Raw genomic sequence first — 21,477 nt, forward strand, 5'->3', positions numbered from 1 at the left:
TCTTCCCTTTCATCACTTTAAATATGTCCTGCCACTCTCTTCTGGCTTGTAGAGTTTCTGCTGAGAAATCAGCTGTTTACCTTATGGGAGTTCCCTTGTATCGTATTTGTCATTTTTCCCTTGCTGCTTTCAATAATTTTTCTTTGTCTTTAATTTTTGCCAACTTGATTACTATGTGTCTTGGTGTGTTTCTCCTTGGGTTTATCCTGTATGGGACTCTCTGCGCTTCCTGGACTTGGGTGGCTATTTCCTTTCCCATGTTAGGGAAAATTTTGGCTATAATCTCTTCAAATATTTTGTCTGGTCCTTTCTCTCTCTCTTGTCCTTCTGGGACCCCTATAATGCGAACGTTGTTGTGTTTACGTTGTCACAGAGGTCTCTTAGGCTGTCTTCATTTCTTTTCATTCTTTTTTCTTTATTCTGTTCCACAGCAGTGAATTCACCATTCTGTCTTCCAGGTCACTTATCCTTTCTTCTGCCTCAGTTATTCTGCTATTGATTCCTTCTAGTGTATTTTTCATTTCAGTTATTGTATTGTTCATCTCGGTTTGTATGTTTTTTCATTCTTCTAGGTCTTTGTTAAACATTTCTTGCATTTTTTTGATCTTTGCCTCCATTCTTTTTCCAAGGTCTCTGGATCATCTTCACTATCATTATTCTGAATTCTTTTTCTGGAAGGTTGCCTATCTCCCCTTCATTTAGTTGTTTTTCTGGGGTTTTATCTTGTTCCTTCATCTGTTACATAGCCCTCTGCCTTTTCATCTTGTCTATCTTTCTGTACATGTGGTTTTTGTTCCACAGGACTGCAGTACTGTAGTTCTTCTTGCTTCTGCTGTCTGCCCTGTGATGGATGAGGCTATCTAAGGGGCTTGAACAAGTTTCCTGGTAGGAGGGACTGGTGGTGGGTAGAGCTGGCTGTTGCTCTCGTGGGCAGAGCTCAGTAAAACTTTAATCCACTTTTCTGCTCATGGGTAGGGCTGTGTTCCCTCCCTGTTGTTTGTTTGGCCTGATGCAACCCAACACTGGAGCCTACCTGGGCTCATTGGCAGGGCTAATGGTAGACTCTGGGAGGGCTCACACCAAGGAGTACTTCCCAGAACTTCTGCTGCCAGTGTCCTTTTCCTCACGGTGAGACCCAGCCACCCCCTGCCTCTGCAGGAGACCCTCCAACACTAGTATGTATGTCTGGTTCAGTCTGCTATGGGGTCACTGCTTCTTCCCCTGGGTCCCGATGCACACACTACTTTGTGTGTGCCCTCCAAGAGTGGAGTCTCTGTTTCCCCCAGTCCTGTCGAAGTCCTGCAATCAAATCCCACTAGGCTTCAAAGTCTGATTCTCTGGGAATTCCTCCTCCCATTTCCGGACCCCCAGCTTGGGAAGCCTGACATGGGGCTCAGAACCTTCACTCCAGTGGGTGGACTTCTTCGGTATAAGTGTTCTCTGGTTTGTGAGTCACCCAAGCAGCAGTTATGGGATTTGATTTTATTGTGATTGCACCCCTCCTACCGTTTCATTGTGGCTTCTCCTTTGTCTTTGGATGTGGGGTATCTTTTTTGGTGAGTTCCAGTGTCCTCCTGTCGATGATTGTTCAGCAGTTAGTTGTGATTCTGGTGCTCTCACAAGAGTTAATGAGAGCACGTCCTTCTACTCTGCCATCTTGAACCAATCTGAAGAATCAGTTTTGTTAAAATGACCATACTACCCAAGGCAATCTACAGATTCAACACAATCCCTATGAAAATACCAATGGCATTTTTCACAAAAGTAAAACAAATAATTTAAAAATTTGTATGGAGACACAAATGACACTAAGTAGCCAAAACAATCTTGAGAAAGAACGGAGCTGGAGGAATCATGCTCCCTGACTTCAGACAATACTGCAAAGTTACAGTAATGAAAACAGTGTGGTACTGGCAGAAAAACAGACACATAGATCAATGGAACAGGATAGAGAGCCCAGAAATAAAACCACAGACTTTTGGTCCATTAATCCACAATACGGGCAGCAAGAATATACAGTGGAGAAAAGACAGTCTCTTCAATAGGTGGTGCTGGGAAAACTGGACAGCTACATGTAAAAGAATGAAATTAGAATATTCTCTAACACTATATACAAACATAAACTCAAAACAGATTAAAGATCTAAATGCAAGGCCAGATATTATAAAACTCCTAGACAAAAACATAGGCAGAACACTCTTTTACATAAATCGCAGCAATATTTTTTGGATCTGTCTCCTAGATTAATGGATATAAAAGTAAAAATTTTAAAATGGGAACTAGTTAAACTTAAAAGTTCTTGCACAGCAAAGAAAACCATAGCAAAAGGGAAAGACAACCTACAGAATGGGAGAAAATGTTTGCAAACAATATGACTAACAAGGTTTTAATTTCCAAAATATACAAACAGTTCACACAATTCAATATCAAAAAAAAAAACAACCCATCAAAAAATGAGCAGAAAACCTAAATAGACATTTCTTCAGAGAAAACATACAGATGGCCAACAGGCATATGAAAAGATGCTCAACATTGCTAATTATTAGGGAAATGTAAATCAAAACTACAATGAGGTATCACCACACACCTTTCAGAATGGCCATCATCCAAAAGTCTACAATTAATAAATGTTGGAGAGGATATGAAGAAAAGGGAACCTGCCTACACTGTTGGTGGGAATGTAAATTGATGCAGCCACTATGCATAACAGTATGGAGGTTACTTTAAAAACTGAAAATAGAGTTACCATACGATCCAGCAATCCCACTCCTGGGCATATATCTGGAGAAGATGAAAACTCTAATTCAAAAAGATACAGGCACCCCGGTGTTTATAGCAGCACTATTTACAATAGCTAAGACATGGAAGCAACCTAAATGTCCATCAACAGATGAATGGATAAAGAAGGTGTGGTATATATATATGAAATGGATTATTAGCCATAAAAAGAGAAAGAAATAATGTCATTTGCAGCAGCATGGCAGGGTCTAGTGATTATCATACTAAGTGAAGTAAGTCAGAAAGAGAAAGACAAATATCATATGATATCACTTATATGTGGAATCTAAAAAATGATGCAAAAGAACTTATGTACCAAACAGAAATAGACTCACAGACATAGGAAACAAACTTATGGTTACCAAAGAGGAAAGGGGGGAAGGTTAAATTAGGAGTTTGGGATTAACAGATACATACTACTATATATGAAATAAACAACAAGGACCTACTGTATGGCAGAAGGAACTATATTCAATATCTTATAATAACCTATAATGGAAAAAGAATATATATAAAACCGAATCACTTTGCTGTACACCTGAAACTAATATTACATTGTAAATCAACTATATTTTAATAAAAAAAAATACCATAGGCTGGGAAACTTAAACAACAGCAATTTACTTCTCACAATTCTGGAAGCTGGAAAGCCCAAGATCAAGGTGCTGACTGATTCAGCTCCTGGTGAGAACCCTCTTCCTGGCTTGCAAGCGGCTGCCTTCTTGCTGTGTCTTTACATGGTGAAGACAGCAAGCTCTCTGGTGTCTCTTCTTATAAAAGCACTAATTCCATCATGAAGCCCCACCCTCATGATCTCATCTAACCTACCTCGAAGACCCCATTTCCAAATGACATCACATTGGGAATTAGGGTTTCACCATATGAATTTGGAGGGGTTTATAATTCAGTCCATAACACAGTGAATGTGGGAAAGATCATTTCTGAAGGATTCTTGGGTTTATTCATGTAACACAAAGTTACTGAGCACCTAAAAAATGCAAGACACTTTTAGTTACTGAGAATATAACGCTAAACAAAACAAGCAAAACTTCAAACCCTTGTGGAAGTGACCTTCCTTTCAGTGTGACATATAAGCTATATGTTCACCTTTCCTATAACATTTCTGATATCATTCATAGGGAATTGAATGTTGACTTCTCAGGAAGCATGGTAGTAAACCAAGCATTTCTTTGCACTTTATTAAATCAGAGAATTTTAATTCCTAGGCGTGCTTGATGGTTCTTCTTTTGAAGTGGCCAATCTCCCTAATTTATACCTGGTTTCATGAACATTTGTGAATATAGTATTAATATTTAATGTAAGTATTGGATTTATAGTCAGAAAATTTGGGTCAGAAAAAATTTGTAGTCAGAAAACTTGGCTTTCTTGTTTACTTGTGTATGATTGTTGTCAAGTCACTTTAATTTCTATGGCTTTAGTTTTCTGTGGTTGAATTTAATTTTAAAAGCTGTGGGGTTTAAATTACTGATCTTTACTGTAATACTGTGCTATAGTAAATTCAGAAATGCAAACGTTTGTCGTGCTTTTTTGTAAATATCAAATACATCACTGGGCATGAAAACATTTGTAAAATAATTTTATCCATCTGATCACTGAGCAAAATGAAAATGTTGCAGGTGGCCACTCCTCTTACCTGTTCTGGTTATCTAATACTGCATAACAAATTATCCCAAAAATTAGTGTTACAAAACAACCAACTGTTATGCTTATAAGTTCTGTGGGTCAAGAATTCAGACATGGAATGTCAAAGATGGCTTGTCTCTGCTTTCTTGATGTCTGGGGCTTCAGAGGGAAGACTTGAAGGTTAGGAGCTGGAATCTTTTGTAGATTTGTTGACTCAGATGTTCTGGTGGTTGATGCTAGCTGTTGGCTGGAAGTCAAAGTTTCTCTCCATGTGAGCTTCTCTGCATGAGTTGGTTTGGGCTTATGCATGGGATGGTAGCTGCCTCCTCTAGAACAAACATTCCAAGTAAAGAGGCCATGTGGAAACAGTTACTTTTAAAGATCTAGTTTCAGAAGTCACATAGCATCACTGTTAGTATAATTTGTTGGTTGAAGCAGTCATAAAAGAGTCAAGGTCCAAGGAAAAATGAAATTCCATCTATAATTTGATGGGGAGAAGCAAGGTTGTAGAAAAGCATATGGAATCTGCTATTTCTGAAGAATATAATGTACCAGTCAACCCTCTGGCTACAGTGATTCACATCCTTCCCACATACTTGCAAAATACACTAACCTTTCCATCATTACTCTCCCACCAAAGTCTCATCTCACTGTAGTATTGTTACTGAGTCCAAACTCATACTGCTCACCACACAACAGGCCAATAAATTGAGAGACAAAGTGTTGGGGCAAGGAATAGCATCTGTATTTGGAGAAGATGGTGGACTAGTGTCCTAAAGAACGATCTTACCCAAGTTAGAATTTAGGCTTCTTTTATACTAAAAGAGGAGAGGGTGTGGCTGGATGTTGTAACCTTCTTTGTACTAGAATCCTTTGTTCTTGCAACTGTCCATGTAGGTCTGATCATAATGTTCCTATAAACCTCCAACAAAACAATTGTTATTTTCTGTTCTGCAACTTTTTATCTCTATGTGAATGGAAGAGTGTTATACCTTTAAAGGTCAAACCTGGGAGGCAGAGCATTGAGATATTTCAGGCTATAGGCAACATTCTTTTACAAAGGTGTAGAGCCAGTGTGACTAAGCACAGGAAACAGGCCACAAAGGTTAGAGCTAAAGGAATAGATCCAATATGGAGTCAGGTTTGTTCTTCTCCATTACAGTATCAGGCTCAGGTTGGAGGTCCAGGATCTCATCATCTGAAACAGGTGCAGGAAAGAATGAGGCTCCTTGGGTGCAGTCTCTCAATACAGCTTCTTAGGTACAGTTTCTCTTGATCCAGTGACCTGTGATAGATACAGACAGTTATCTTTCCCACATACACCCAGCACAGCATGGTGGAACTGGCTTAGGGTAACTACTAAAAATGCTTTCATTTGAAAATGAGAAGACAGGAGGCACAAATCTATTACTGGTCCACAGGAATTCTGAAATTCAGTCAGGTGTACGTTGCCAGTTCTTTGATTGGTTCTCAGGGTTACTGTTTGAGAATAGTTGTCTTTGGCTCTTGGATCTGACCTCTGAATCTTTCTTTCATTTCCATAAGAAATGACTGAATGTGTTTCCATCAAAACAATTATCTCATAAATGTTACGGATTTCCTATTGATCTTATTGGAGTTAACTCCATCAGACAAAAGTCATAACCACAAATATTGTTGAGATAAGCCCTTCTCTACTTTAGACTTCTCATTAGGCTTCAAAAGGAAACTGCCCTTAAAATTTTTAGAAATCCTACACTTAGAGAGAATCTGTAAGGTATACCCTTAAGATCCTGAAATGGACTTTTATCAATTTGAGATATCACCTTAATTTTTTCTTTTTTTTGAGATCTTAACAAATGGTTCTGAAGTCACACTTTTGGGTTTATCTTTAGATCATGTTTTCCTGACAGTACCCTGGATCTGATCTGTGCAACAAAGCCATTTATTAATGTAGCATCATTTACCATCTGGAGAGGGTGGGAATGAGAAACCATTATTTTCAAATCCAGAAAGTCCTACCTACTTTATATTCACTAGTCCCTTCTTTAGCATTCCTCTATTTTCTTACATTTACTGTAGGTTGCCGTAGCAGCCTATAGTACCAGGTAGCACCTTCAACAGTCTGCCTGGAAATTACATGTTCAATTATCCAGACCATTCAGTACATTTTCTAGATTCCGTATTATCACAGGAGATAGTGTTCCTAAACTTTCCACCACTACATCACAAGTGTCTTCTTTCTTTCAGCTCCCAGTAACACTTTTCTCCTGTTCCTTTAACCCATCACTTTCAATCTTCTGGAGGACCATCAACGTTTGCTGACGGACTTTTTAAGACCCTTTAAGTTTTCATAAATAATCTCCTTAGTGTTTTGTCAGTTTCTGCCCACCTCCAAGTCCCAAAGTCACCCCCTTGGTTTTAGGTATTTTTGTAATTGCAGTACCCTACTTCCAGGTATGAAAATCTGTTTCAGTTATTTAGTGCTGCAGAACAAATTACTATGAAATTTAGGATATAAAATAACCATTTATTGTGTTCATGGATTCTCTGAGTTAGGAATTTAGACAGGGTGTAGCGGGGATGGTTGGTCTTCCCTCCATGATGTCTGGGCCTCATTTAAGGCTTGTTGACCCACAGGTATGGTGGTTGATCAAGGCTGTTGACTGGGGTCTCAACTTTTTTCCACATGGGCCTCTCTCCATGTGGTTTTTTTGTGTGGGTGAATGTGGATCTCTTCACAGCATGGTGGTTGGTTTCCCAGAGCAAATATTCCAAAAAGAGGGATTCAAGTGGAAGCTGTATTTTTTTTTTTTTAAGCCCCAGCCCCCAGAAAACAAATTATCGCTTCACTCTATTGGTTGGAAAAGTCACAAGCCTTCCCAGGTTTGAGGGGAATGAAAATAGACTACAACTTTTGATGTGGAGTTGCAAAGTTCTGGAGGCACACGTGGAACTAAAAATATTACTATGACTATTTTTAGAAAGTACCGTCTTCTGTGCTTTATTTTATTTACATTATTTAAACATTCCTGGTTTTAAAAAATAATTAAACTAATACATGTATATAGCAAAAATAAAAATAAGACAAAAAGGTAGTGTGACAATTAAAAGGCTCCTCTGCTTTTTTTCTGATTATAAGTCTGCACTCCTGTTTAACTATTCAATAGTGACTAAATTTAATCTTATTAGCTTTGTGTAATCTTTCAAGAGTATTCTATGCATATAGCAACATATTCAAATAAATACTGTTGCATTCTATTGAGTCTATAGGTACTTAAGTTATAAAATCCTTTCTCATTAATCCATACTGGTAGGATTAGAAATCACAGAACACTCAAACTTTAGGGAGTTTTTCTCTTAGAAGGTTTTTTTTCTTCTCAATACATTGGCCATAAGTATGGTTTGCTTAAGCTAAACTGTGTCTGTATTTCCAACCCCCTGCTGATGATGACAGGAGGTGGAGCAGAGGCTCACAGTATGCTAGTCTGGTAGAGTGGCCATTGATGAGGAAAACAGTTGGTCCTTGATGGCCAAAAGTAGGTTTTGTTTTGTTTTCTCATGTTTCATGTTCTTGAGAGTTTGGTGGGGCAGAGAACAAACTCATATGGGGATTTTTGCTTGTTAAGTATAATAATCTCAGGACCAACATGTAATGACTAGGGAATGAAGGAGGAATGTGTTTTGGGTTTCTGATCAAATCTATGTAGTGGGAAGGACTCTGAGTTGGTATTTTAGAGACTTGGTATCTGGTCTTGGTCTTTTTACTGCAAAACTTTGTGACCTTAAGTAAGTCTCTTTTTCTTCTCTACCTCTTGATTTTTTAAAAATTTTAACATCAAGAGGTTGGGATTGAACTTTGCTACTCTAAGTGTGGTCCATGAAACAGCAGCACCCACATTGCCTGGGATGACTTCTCTCCAGACCTACAGCATCAGATTCTGCATTTTAACAAAATCCTCTGGTAGTTCACGTTAACGTTTGGAGAGAATTGGACAGAAGACTCTCTAAGGTCCCTTTCTATTGTAACTTTTAAGGATTAACAGGACTTAAAAGAAAAAAGTAAGAAATAAAAACAAAGCAACTTCAGTGAAAATGCTATTTTATTCTCTCTGAGAAAAAAGTATGACCTATACTTGTGATACAGATTGCAATGCTCCTTTTGAAAATATAGTCAAAAGGTTTTCTTTTTTGTTAGTTCAAAATTATGGAGGCAAAAATGCCAAAGGATACAAAGAGTTCTTCTTGCGTTTAGTCATCTTATAGCTCTGTTGTAATTTCCAGCTGTATCCTTTTCTGCTTCCCTGGCTCTTGGCATCAGTCAGCTTCTCAAGGCTGCTTTAAAGAATTCTAATGGCAACAAGCTAGGAAAAGGAAAGAGACCTACCAAAGGTCATGCTGCAAGGCAGTGCTGAAAATGCCAGTAATAATTGATGACAACAGTACTCCAGAAAGATCCCCTAAATACGTAAAGGATTTGGTTAAATGAAACCCAGAATAATAGGTGGTGTTCTAGGTGATTTATTATGTGATTGTATAAACAAGGGGAAGGAAGTTACTTTATTCATATCTTTAAAACATTTATCCCTTAATGTAGCCCATTACCTGAACACAATAGAGACCTATTACTAATGGATTTATTCTATAGAGGCCTATTACTAATGGATTTATTCTGTCTTTAATCTTTCCAAAAAATATTTATTGGATACTTATTAGGTGTCAGGCATTGGGCTATAAAAAAAAGAAAAGGAACATGGTTCTTTTATTTTTTAATAGCTTTATTGAGATATAATTCACATATTATGCAATTTACACATTTAAAGCATACAATTCAATGGTTTTAGTATATTTACAAATATATGCAATATAATTTAGATGTTCAATTTTAGAACATTTTCATCACCTCAAAATGATATCCCATATCAGTTCGATATCCCCCTCTCCCCAGAATTTGTCCCCTCCCAGCCCAAAGCAATCACTAAACTACCTTCTATCTACATTCTGGACATTTCACATGAGTCATATAATACGTGGTCTTTGGTGATTGACTTCTTTCACTTCTCATAATGTTTTCAGGGTCCATCCATGTTCTAGTATGTATCAGTGCTTCATTCCTTTTTATGGTCAAAATATTCTATTATTTGGGTATATCACATTTGCTTATCTATTCGTCAGTTGATGGACATTTTTGTTGTTTCTACCTTTTGGCGCCTATGAATAATACTGCTGTAATCATTTGCATACATTAATCATTGATAATTAAGGCAGTGCTTGCTGCCTACCAAGTGCTAATGTGATCTTGAGCAAATCCCTTTACTTCTTTCAGCCTTAGTTTTCTCATCTTGTTTCTCAAGTCTTGCAGTATATTAGAATCACCTGGTGAGATTTTAAAATCACACTGATGCTTGTTTTCCACCCTCAGAGGTGCTCATTCAATTGGTCTGGTATGGGATCCAGGCATTAGTATTTTTTAGATGCCGTCAAGGGCTTTGAATATGGTGCCAGAGTTGAAAACTCCTGGATCAGGTGATCTTTAAAAACCTTTGCAGAGTAAATGGGAGTCTCTAAGTTGTGAACATTCAATTATTTGGTGAAGCCACATTTTTTAATGTTGTTGTTACTCATGTTGTTGTTGAATTACAATATGCTTAGGCAGGACACAGTATTTCCAACTGGATACCAACACTATGATTTCAGTTGCCTCATATCCATCCTTTTCACATATTTGCCTTATCTTTCTGGGTCTTTAAAATCTTAGACTTCTTAATTTATGGTCTTATTTATGATCCTTGGTTCTAAATGTATTCATCTACTATAGGAAAGGTTTTAAAATTTTTCTTTTTTAGTTATTGTTATTGTCCTCTTCTATGAATGGAAGTCATGATCTTACTCATCTGGAAAGACAGACAGAACTGTGATACTGAATTTTGAATACGATCTCTCATCCTGCGTTGCTCAGTTGCAGCAAGTTGGCTAGAAAATTGCCTCTCACAGCTATTGTGTCTATTGCTGTATCAGCAAAGTAAAGAAAAGGAAATCTGATATAAAACCTTCTGAAAATGCAGAGAGTTTTTTTTAATCTGGAAATTGTAGATAGATTAAAAAAATAGCTTCATTCTTTTCTTTCCATGTATAATGATGTATTCAACTGGGGTGGGGTTGATGAGGTCACTAACTGCATTACAAACAGCTTGATCAGGTGGGCTGATTCTTGCAAGGATAATGACTTTGTCGAATTCAAAAAGAGAGAAAAGAATGGGATCCCAGGATTGCTCCTGAAGCCCCCTTCAGTTCAGAGGAGCTGGGCTAATGCTCCCCACCAGAGATGGATGATTTGCTATTGTCCAGTCTTCTTGAATGGATGAAGTAAAATCTACAGCTCAGAAGCTCAGAAGTCTGTATGGCAGGGGGGAGCATTTTTTTGCTCTTATGTGGGGAAAAATAAAAGAGTAAAACCTATGATGATTGAAGTCACTGATATATCACTCCAGCAGTCTTGGTCCATTCAGTAATGTGACATGCTTCCCTTCTACTTAATTTTAATAAAAAATTCTATGGCTTTTTATAGAAAACCCTCATTCTTCTTCCTAGCCCAAGTTACTTCTTGTTTCTAGCAAATAAAGCATACCAAACCTTTCACACCAGTGCTGGATAAAGATGAAAAGATATCTTAGACAGTATATGGTCCTGAGTTGGCTAATTGCATGACTTTTTAAAAAGTCCCTTCTTGCCACCCGACATGAAGCATTTGTCGAGAGATTTGCAAATGTTCCTCTTCTTCAATACCTCAGATATTAGTAACTCTCGCTACTTCATAAGCATCATTTTTCATTTTTGGACAGGTTTTGGAATTTCCATGTATCAGTTGTATTCTGGTCTCTAAAACCATAGAAAAAAGTCTAAGCACTCTTCAATATGACAGACCTTTTAAATATTAGGTAAAACATGATAACTGTTTTCAAGGTCTTTTTGTTAGAATAAATATCCTTAGGTTCTTTGACCTTTAGTCATTGGCCACATGCTATGATTTTGCACCCATCCTCATCCTGGTCACTCTAAAAAGGTGAGCTCTAGTTTCTCCAAAGACCCTGTGTGAAGTATATTTGTGGAATTTAGGACTGTCTTCAATGTGTTGCCTGAAGACCACAAGTGGAATGAGATTTTCATCTACTTGTTTCTGGACACTATTGTTTATTGCCCCCTTAAATCTTTCCTGAAGGAGGGCAGGGAATAAATAAATGGCTGTTGTTCTATTTAACATAGCCTTAGATTGCATTAGCTTTTTTCTTGGCAGCCTCATTTTTCCTGTTCAGTGAACTCAATCTCCGTGGCTGGTTAATTCTGTCACTTGAGAGTGTGATTCAAATGAAGCCAGGCTGAGTACCAAGCCATTCCACAGTCACAATCCACAGCCCTCCTCCCTGCCAGTCACCAGCCTATAGATCCTTGGTTATAAGAGAAATTGAGACATGCTTTGTTCATCCCATCCCACAAATGGCAATCTTGAGGCCATAGAAAAAATAAGCTGGTTTTAGCTGTTTGGGGTAATAGTTCTGGATCTGATCAGAATGGCTGGGTGACTTTGGATAAGTGTTCTAACAGGGCTTTTGGAAGTCATTGTAAAGATTAAAATAACACAGAATACTCTCCTTACCCATATCAATGTTCAGTAGTAAGCATCGTATTTTGTTAGGAAGGTGAGCACATTACTACATTTTTGGACTGATCGAACTGCCAGACCTATTGAACATTGTTTAAGTGTTTAGATTTCAACTGTTCTTTTCTTTTTCTTCTCCATGGAATTTTTTGAGGATGGAAAGTCACTTTCTTTAACTGTCATATAACTTTTAGACATGCATTTCAGTCCACACTGTATTGTAAGCACACAGAGGAGTTTTATTACTGATTGAATTCTGTAATTTTTAGTAATAGACGTGGGGATGGGTGGAGTTTAAAAAACAAAGATTGTAATTGTGAAATCATGTTTTAAACTAGAGGATAATGATCTAAGCTCTTAGGATATTAAGCTGTTCTCGCCATCCAGCATTGTACTAAGAGGCCCTCAAGTGTGCTCAAACCCATAACAACATTGTTAAGCCCATGACCTTGTCTTTGATTCCTTCACTTTTCACCTGTCATATTTGGGCAAGTATGCACACGTGGTTGGTGGTTGCTCAGCCTCTGGATCCCAGGTCAGTGTTGCAAATACTCACTGTGCATGTCTCCACTCACCTTTCTACCAGTGGTACACCTCCTCCATTGACTGTAGCATTCCTTCTTGTCAAGCCCAAATACAGTCAAAAACATTTCTCCATATAACATTACAGACGGTTACTGCTGGTTGGTAGTTGGCATGTGGATGAAATATCCTCATTTTAGCATAACACTCTAGGGCTAGACCACCGGAGTTCAAATTCAAGCTCTGCCTTTTCCTCAGTATAATATTTATAATATTATGAATATTTCCTCGGCATAATTTATCTGTGTCTCAGTTTCATCATCCATAATATGGAGATAATAATAGTACCTACTCCATAGAGTTCTTGTCAGGATTAAATGAGATAATGTGAAGATGTTGGAGCAGTGTCCAGTTAGTTCTTAATAAATGGCAGCTGTCAAGGGAAATCAACGGCCCTTTCCTTTATGCAGTATCACCTTCAGATATACAATTAAAAACTTATTTAATAACTCAAAGCTGGATATGGACATTAAGAGTGATATATTTGATAATTACAGATGTTCAAGTGTGTGTTTGTATGTTTGTGTCATACTTGATTCCTCTGTGCATTTGAGGAGATGGATCAAGATGGAGAGTGATTTAAATTTTTATAACTTTCTATTTTAGTTAGTATTTGAATTAGACCCTTTGGTAAACATGTCACTAAAATATCCTTTCCAAAATGGGCACCGATCTGGCTAATGATAGTACTCAGCCATTAACCTGAATTTCTTCCCTCTCCAATTCTATTTACAGAAGTACAGAAAAATTACCAGCTGCTTGAGGAAGCAGGAGCCAGTCATGCTGACCTTTCTGTTGGCATTTGGTTAGGTCTTACTGTTTTTCTGATAGACTGTTGGTCAGACAGCCTGTGACACTATGACTGTTTTTAGAGTGTTTGTGTGCCCCATTTCTGCACCTGTTTCAGATAGCTTTGCTGAGGTTCCGTTGCTACTCTTGTGGATATATGAAGTCTGGAAAGTGTGTGTGTGTGTGTGTGTGTGTGTGGTGTGATTTGGGGGAGTGTATTTATGTGTGCGCATGGACACAGGAGTTGTACGTATTGAGGAATACGAGGAGATTGTATACATATATGGTGTCTGTGTGTGGAGAAAATACATAACTACGTGTTTCTATGTCTCTGTGTTTGTACATGTGCACCTCTGACAGTATAAAGAACAGCCACTCCTCAAGTTGATCTTTTCTTTAAACAGCCTAGTCAACATTATCCCATTTTTTTTTCTCCCATTGCCTCCTCTTTTTCTAGTTCCTCTCTATCACTTTCCCTTCCTCATCTCCATAAGTTTTACCCTCTCAGGTGGTACCACCACTTAGTAATCTGTACTGTGCCCTCTTTCTCTTAGAGCTGAGAGCCTCCTCAGCTTGCAGAGGGCTTCACAGGATGGATCTGCCTAGTTTCTCAATGGTTCTATGCAAGGTAGCTCATGTTTACCCAGGGCATATATCACTTCAGGCTTTCTTGGGTAAGACATGCCTGAAACCTTGAATTTCAACTCTCCTCCGCTGCTCCTTGACAAAGTATTTCATCTCTGCTAGTTTCAGCTAGGCAGATCAGATATTTGAATTATACCCCATTTAATGGTGAGGAATTTCAGGCCAGTAAATTATAGAATCAGATTTAGAACCTGGTGCTCTTTTCACAAAGTCATTTTTATGGAGGGTTGGGGAGGAAGGAGTGTTCAGATCAGACATGTGGAGGGGTCTATCAATAAAACACACATTATTATTTTACATTCTACCCATTTTCTAACCCCTGACATTGTTGAATCTTTACCCATCACAGGCCTTAGTAGGGAATCTGTTGATTGATTGATTATTTTCTCAGGGCTTGAGTGAGATGTGTATCCTTTCCTTTTTTAGTAGTATTCCTTGGACAATTAAGTTCTGGGTAAAGGCATTTTCTTTGCTTCATACTTGGTACTGATGTTGATAACCTGCCCTGGCAAAATTAATAGTAATATTAATAATTGTGTCAGGTCATGAACAAAATCTGTCGGTATCACTAAATATTCATGCTTTCTGCACCCCTTATGTCCTGTTTACAGTTCTACTAATTAAGCATCTCAGAGCTCAGTTAGAGAAATAACAACTGAGTTTATTAATGATAACAATTATGGATATTAAATTATAGTAGGTACCATTTAAATAATGCAAATGAGGGAATTAATTACAAACCTAGAGAGGGGAGAATGTTCTGGCTTGTCAGTGAACTCTAAGCCCACAACATTCACAGTAGGAAAGCTTTTTTCTTTTTTCTGGCAATGACATTGACCTCCAGGTATCTGTGGAAGGAGGACTACTTGGGAATCTAGAGGATATAAGCTTAAATATGACTGCTTTTCATCTGACTCATGGGGTGACTTAAGGTTAAAGCTAGTAGCTGACAGATATAAAGCCATTTGAATTTCACATTTTTTCCCCTATATATGGTATCATTTAAGACTTATAACCTCCTGAGGAAAGAAAAGTCAGATTTTACCGTTGAGGGAGAGAAGTTACACAAGCTAATGGGATACCTTTGAAAATGTCGTGTCAGCTCACAAACAGTCCCCCTGCAACAGAAATGGATCCACCTTCTATTGGGCCATGGAAGTGGGCCTCAGGCATGTTATCTAAAATTGATGTATACTCTATTCATGCTTTTTGGGCCTGGGGAAGACACCTGACACTAGGTACGCCAATCAGATCTTTGGCTGGGAATTGGACATAGAAATAAGAATTGAGAATCAGTCGTTCCTTGTGGTTAGACCTATACCATACAAACTTGGGTTATTCCACCAGGCAAACTAGATGGCAAAAAAGTAATTGACAGGGATGAGAAAGAAGCAGATTCACAGAAGGAAGCAATAATGAAAGAGGAAATAAGCTCTCTTCCTAAGCATGCAGTGCTGTTGTAGCTTCCTTATCCAGTACTTCTGAGATTGTGTTCCTGCCTTTGACTTCTATGAAATGCCTGTGGATCCTTGAAATAAACTACTTGTTTTATTGTCTTTGCTTAAGGTAGCTTTAGTATTTGCTTATTATTAATAGTCTCAATTAAGACAAATAGTTTGCCTAAGTCACAAAGCTAATGGGTAGTGCAGAGTGAGAGAGAATTCACGTTTCTTTACCACATCTCTGCAGTTTTTCCCATAGCCCTGTAGCTGTTTCTTATATTCCCCAGTCCTCATCCTCTATTCAGGACCCATCCAGCCCTGTCATGAGGGTGGAGCCCACTTCGGGGTTCTCAGATCTCAGAGTTGGGGATGAGACCATTCGGCTTTGCTTCTAGCATATACAGATGTACTCTATCAGGATGCTCCTTGATTCATTAAAATGCTACAAGAAGGAAATGCAGCCAGCTGCCATTCTCCTTGCTCATCATCTTTCCTGGTGTCAGTAACACCTCATTGCAGTTGGCAACGTTGTTGACGTGAGTGACATTAGCCAGAGCACAAATCACGTAGCATCTGCTGAGGAGTGAGAAAAAAAAAAAAAATCACAAACACATTTATAAAAGGGAAAACAGAATCAGGGTGACATCCAGGTTGTCTTTTTGATAGTCTCTGTTTCTGGGTTTGTATTTGGGATAGATGGCTCCGTTTTTTTGGTGTTCCAATTTAACTGTTTCAAAGGTTGTCTGTTAGCTTTATCTCAGAGGAAACTCATAACGTTGAACAGCTATTGTAGAACATGGGTTATAACTAGGATAACCGTGTGGTCCAGTTTGTCCAGGATGATCTTAATTTATAACTATTTTCCTAGAATAATTTTTAGTAGGACCCCTTTCCCTCTCAAACGTGCCCTGATTTGGATGATACATTATTTGATCATCCTAGTAATAGGTGATTGATCACATATGAGGACTCATCCATCACTGATATTTACTGAGCACCTACTATGAATGATTAAAGGTGGTGTGAGGGGGGTGTGTGTGTGTGTGTGTAAGTGTAAATATAAGTAGTTCATAATCTCTGCCCTTAATGAACTTCCTTCCAGTTTAGGGAAGGAAGGAATACAGCAAAATAGAACTGTAACTCCAGGGGACAAAAATCTTCCTAAAGGTAGGACTGGACAATGCAAGCCAACTGATTCTTTGTTTACTTTTCTTGTTGGAGGCATTGTATGCAAGGACAGAGAGTCTGGAGACAGACAGCTTGGGTTCACATTCCAACTCTGCCATTTGCTAGCTGTGTGACAAGGAGAAAAGCGACTCATCAGCCCAAGCCTCTAGTTTCTCAATTACATGTGTGGATGGTAACAGCGTCTTACTTGTATTGTGAGGATTGTGTTATGTGTGGAAGGTGATTATCATAGTGCCTAGTGGAAACTAAGAACTCAGTAAATCAGAGTTGAGATAGGATTCGTAGCAGCATGTCTTTATTGAGTGAAAAATCTTTGGAATCAGACCTTGTCTCTACCATTCAAACTCTGTGACATATTAGGTAGGGCTATTCATAGAATCCCAGCACTGTAAGGCCCTGTACTGTTATCCAGCCCCATCCCTACCATTCAGCAGTGAATGGTTGGTAGGTAAACAACATTCCTTAGAATCATTCATCACATTTCTTCTCTACATTTTCAGATAGAGTTGTGACAGCAAGGCAAACTGTGTGCTGTGGGCTTAGGAGAACAGATGGTGTCAGAAAAATCTAGCATGTGATGGAAAAACATGGTGTGTTCCCATCCAGCAGAGGAAGGGGCAGGAACAGTGTGTACTGAATAATTCCTCTTTCTGAGTGGTGAAGGTGGGAAGTAAAAGGAGTTAGTGGGATATCAACAGCACAGTCCTTCATGGAAAAGGTCTAGAATGCTGCTTCTCTAGAATTTCCTCCCTGGACCTAGAAAGGTATTAAATTTTCTTAAAGGCTGTTTGAACATATGTTTCTTGGAAATGCACTAGGAACTCTTTCCATGAGTTGGTTGAAAAGTTTGGGACATCTTGGGACCTTGTCCAAAGAATATGGGCTCCTCAAAAAAAAAAAAATTAGATATAAAGCTAAACTTATTTAAATTACTGTTATTCACTATGATTATTTAAATTAATGACTAACTTTATTGAGCCCTATATGTCAGATCTGAGCTAAAAGCTCTAGTAAGCATTGTCTTATTAAATGTCTATGACTGCATTCTGACATAAGTGCTATGATAATTCCTATTTTGCTTTTAAGGAAACTGGTTCAGAGAGGCCCAAGGGTCTAAACAACCACTAGGAGGAAAGGCCTTTTACCTAGGCCAATCTGTGTCCAAACGTTATGCTCTTGATTACTATGCTGTATGCTATGATGAACTTGCCCTAAAAAGAATACATTATAGACCTAGCTAAGCAAGATCTTTGATGACCATGGTGTTGAAGGATGGAATAATACTGAATGGAAGAAGAAGAATTAGAATACTGAGAGCTAGAAAGTTATTTCTGGTTTGACTGAATTTTCCTCCTGTTCCCAGTCTAAATTACATGGGGCTCTGGCCTTACAGTTGGGTAGCTAGTCTTGTTTCACAGGGAAGATCTTTTAGTTTTACTCTGGAAAACATTCCAAGATTTTAGCAATAGTAAAGTGCCAGAAAGTGCCAGAAAGTTCTTCCTGATTTTGAATCTAATGTGGTGTTATTTAGTCTAACTGGACGATATGGGTAGGTATTGGAATATAAGTTATTTTTGCTATATTGGGTAATACAGTGATTCCTCATTTTTTTCTTTCTTTTAATTCTTTAGTCTATTAATATTTATGATATGAATTCTCTATGCCAGGCTCTTTGCAGACATAGAGAAGACACAAGGCAAGAAAAAGAGACACAATGCCTATTCTTATTAAGTTTATTATCTTGCTTTGTCCTAGGAAAACAAAAAAAAGATTATGAAATCCTGCTACATTCAATAGTAGGGTATAGTAATTGCATTTTGCCATTCATCTATATTTAAAGTTATTTTCTTGCATATGTTTCTAAATGCATCCACAAGCTGTCTCCTAATAAAGCCACGGAGACATAAGCAGTGTAGTGTTTAATGGCTAATTACCTTGATTCATAAAGGTAAGAGGGTCACAGCTTTGCTGAGTAACCCAGAATATGTTGTTAAATTTCTCCAAGCTTATTTAGTAATTTAGAAAATGACCCTCTGTCCTCCTTTCTCTGCAGGCGAGCCAGAAATATCAAATCATTTTCCACATGAAGATTCATCTGTCCCAGAGTTGAACAAGTGCCTAGAGCCAGAGGACTCTAAAGATCTGGTTTTGAAGAAGCAGCTTTTTCTCCTTTTCCCTGTCTACTTTTGGGTGAGTCACCTCATCTTCCATTAATTGGGAATGCCGTTCCATGTGCTGCCTACCTTGATGATGGCCCAATGTTAGGATCCAGTGAGATGGATTTGAAAGTGCTCTGTGGATTCAGGGTTTTCTAGTTCAGTGGAACTTCAATCTGACAGCTTAGTTGATAGGCATGAAATAGTTTCAAATGGTGTGGTTGTATACTTTGCAATATTAGATGGTTTCTTTGTGAAAAGAGACAAGAAGATGACGATGTGAATTGTTCTCTGAATTCAGATATCACCACAACAAAATGCCTTCTGTAGTACAATTTCTGGTGAGTGACCAAGTTGAAATGCCTGCATCGTCATCTATCAATGCATGAAACAGTCTATTCAATACAGTGAGTTGGTCCTCAAACTTCTGTTTCTCTTCCCTGTTTATGAGACATGTCCATAGCTCCTGACACCAAGTCCCAAAATCTGCCTCCAGATTACAGAGTATGCTCAGAAGGGAGCTGTTCCCTTGTCAACAATGAGCATTAGTACAGCAGTTGGACTGGAAGGAAAAGGCTTTTGTCTATTAGGAAGCCTGAAGAGCTTGGTTGCTAGGCAACCCAGTCTTTAGGCAGCAAATAGTGTATACCACGAGGGAATCCAGGGAGGTGGGCCTGGAAAATAGGGAGAAGCAATTCCATACTCAGAGTCAGCTGAGGTAGGAAAAGAAAAAGCACTGCTTACTACCCAGGTAAAGAAGAGGTGCACACACTGAATTAAGTTGTGCATTTTAGCCTCAAAAGTGTTAGGTACCAACACTCACAGGTAACTAAACTATTATCTGGAAAACTGTGTGACCTTGAGTAGGTGACTTTCTCCAGCTTCAGGTTGTGTGGCCAAAGCACAAAGCCAAGGAGCCAAGTATCACTAACTTCTCCTCATTTCTACCAATGCAGCCACCACATGAACATATACCTCCTTAAATCAGAGAAACGTGATTCTGATCTTTTATATACTGCATTTGCATGAAATGATGGATAGGAGAGGCTATATTACTAAAAACCCTGAAGTAAATGCTCTTTGGAGTTCCTGAAGCTTAAGGTTCTAAATAAAATGACTATTTCCCATGCCTAAGCACAACTAAATATTTACACAGGGCAGAATATGCCAAGATGCAGATATGGGGGAAGTTATCTTTCATGCAGCCAAGTTCTTATAGTTCCTCGCTCCCCAAATATATTCCTCACCCAGCTGCCAGCAGATTCGAACGATGCAAAGTTTGGTACTTTGGGGGAAGTTAAGGCATAAACTACTCCTGAGCCACTTGGGCAGTCTGACATATCAAGTAAACATTCACTGATTCTCGACTTAAGCCTGACAGTTTATTTGAACGCAAAGGAATGAGGCACCTTCCAATGAGATTTGCTATGAAAGCCATCCAGGGTTGAGAACTGGCCTGCGGTTGGCACATGCAGGCCCATGAGTGTTGAGTCATTACAGAGAGAAGGCATTAGGTGGTAAGATTTGCAGATATGCAGATAGACGTTTGAAGCAGGACTTCTTCACTTATTTTAGCTGTTAACCTTGGACATGTTACCTAAGTTCTCTGATGCACAGCTTATTCACCAGTACAGTGGGGACAAGAATGGTATTTACCTCTAAGAGATGCTATGAACTTTAAATGAAATAATGCATGGAAATCATTTAGCAGAGGGCTTGACATATTGTAGACAATGAATAGAGACTGGTGAGCTGGTCCATGGAGGTACTTGGGTCAGGGTCACAGAGTAAAACTGGGCAATATTACAGTTTGGAAGAAAAAACAAACCTCACAGCTCAGGGGCAAGATATTGGCATGGAAAGTCCTGTAGTAGGAGTTGGGAGATCAGGCATCTGCGAGGGTCTAGGTCACCACCAGGCAATTAGAGCCCCAATGTGGAATTATGACAGCTCAGAATTGGTACCAAAAGAGCAGGCATATGCCCAAGACCACCTTCCCAAGCACCATAGAGCTCTACTCCAGACAGAGTTTAGGAAGACAGCTCCAAATCCAGATGCTTCCAGTCTGAAATCTTTTATTTGCAGATAACACTTATCTTTGAGTACTTTCTGAGCCTTTTGTATTCTTGGATTTGGGACTCTTACTCTATGACTGGTCTACTTTGCAGATTCTTTCTTATTGTATAGGCCTTGCTTTACACAATGTATGTCCTTTTTCCCCGTGGGCTACCACTTTCTCACCAATAACAAGAAAGATTGACGTAAATGATCTTTGAATTTGCTCTACCTCACCTTTTATACATTTTTCCTATTTTTTCTCTTAAGATTCTTGGAGCTTGTTACTCATTCACCAGATACATTTTTTTGAGTGTCTACTAGGTGCCAGGTGTTGTCATAGGCACTGAAGATACATACAATTGTAACATTCTAGCAAAATGTCTGCTCTCATGGAGTTTACAGCTCAGGAGATGGACTGTATCAGGTGGACAAAATGTCTGATTATTTCAGGTGGTGGTGAATGCTATAAAGTTCACTGAAAGAAAGAGGAACTGTTTCAATTACCAGTTGCAGTATAAAAACCACCCAATATGTGCTGCCTTAAAACAACAATAATTTA

Source organism: Balaenoptera musculus, chromosome 3, assembly GCF_009873245.2.
Source record: "Balaenoptera musculus isolate JJ_BM4_2016_0621 chromosome 3, mBalMus1.pri.v3, whole genome shotgun sequence".
Lineage (NCBI taxonomy): Eukaryota > Metazoa > Chordata > Mammalia > Artiodactyla > Balaenopteridae > Balaenoptera > Balaenoptera musculus.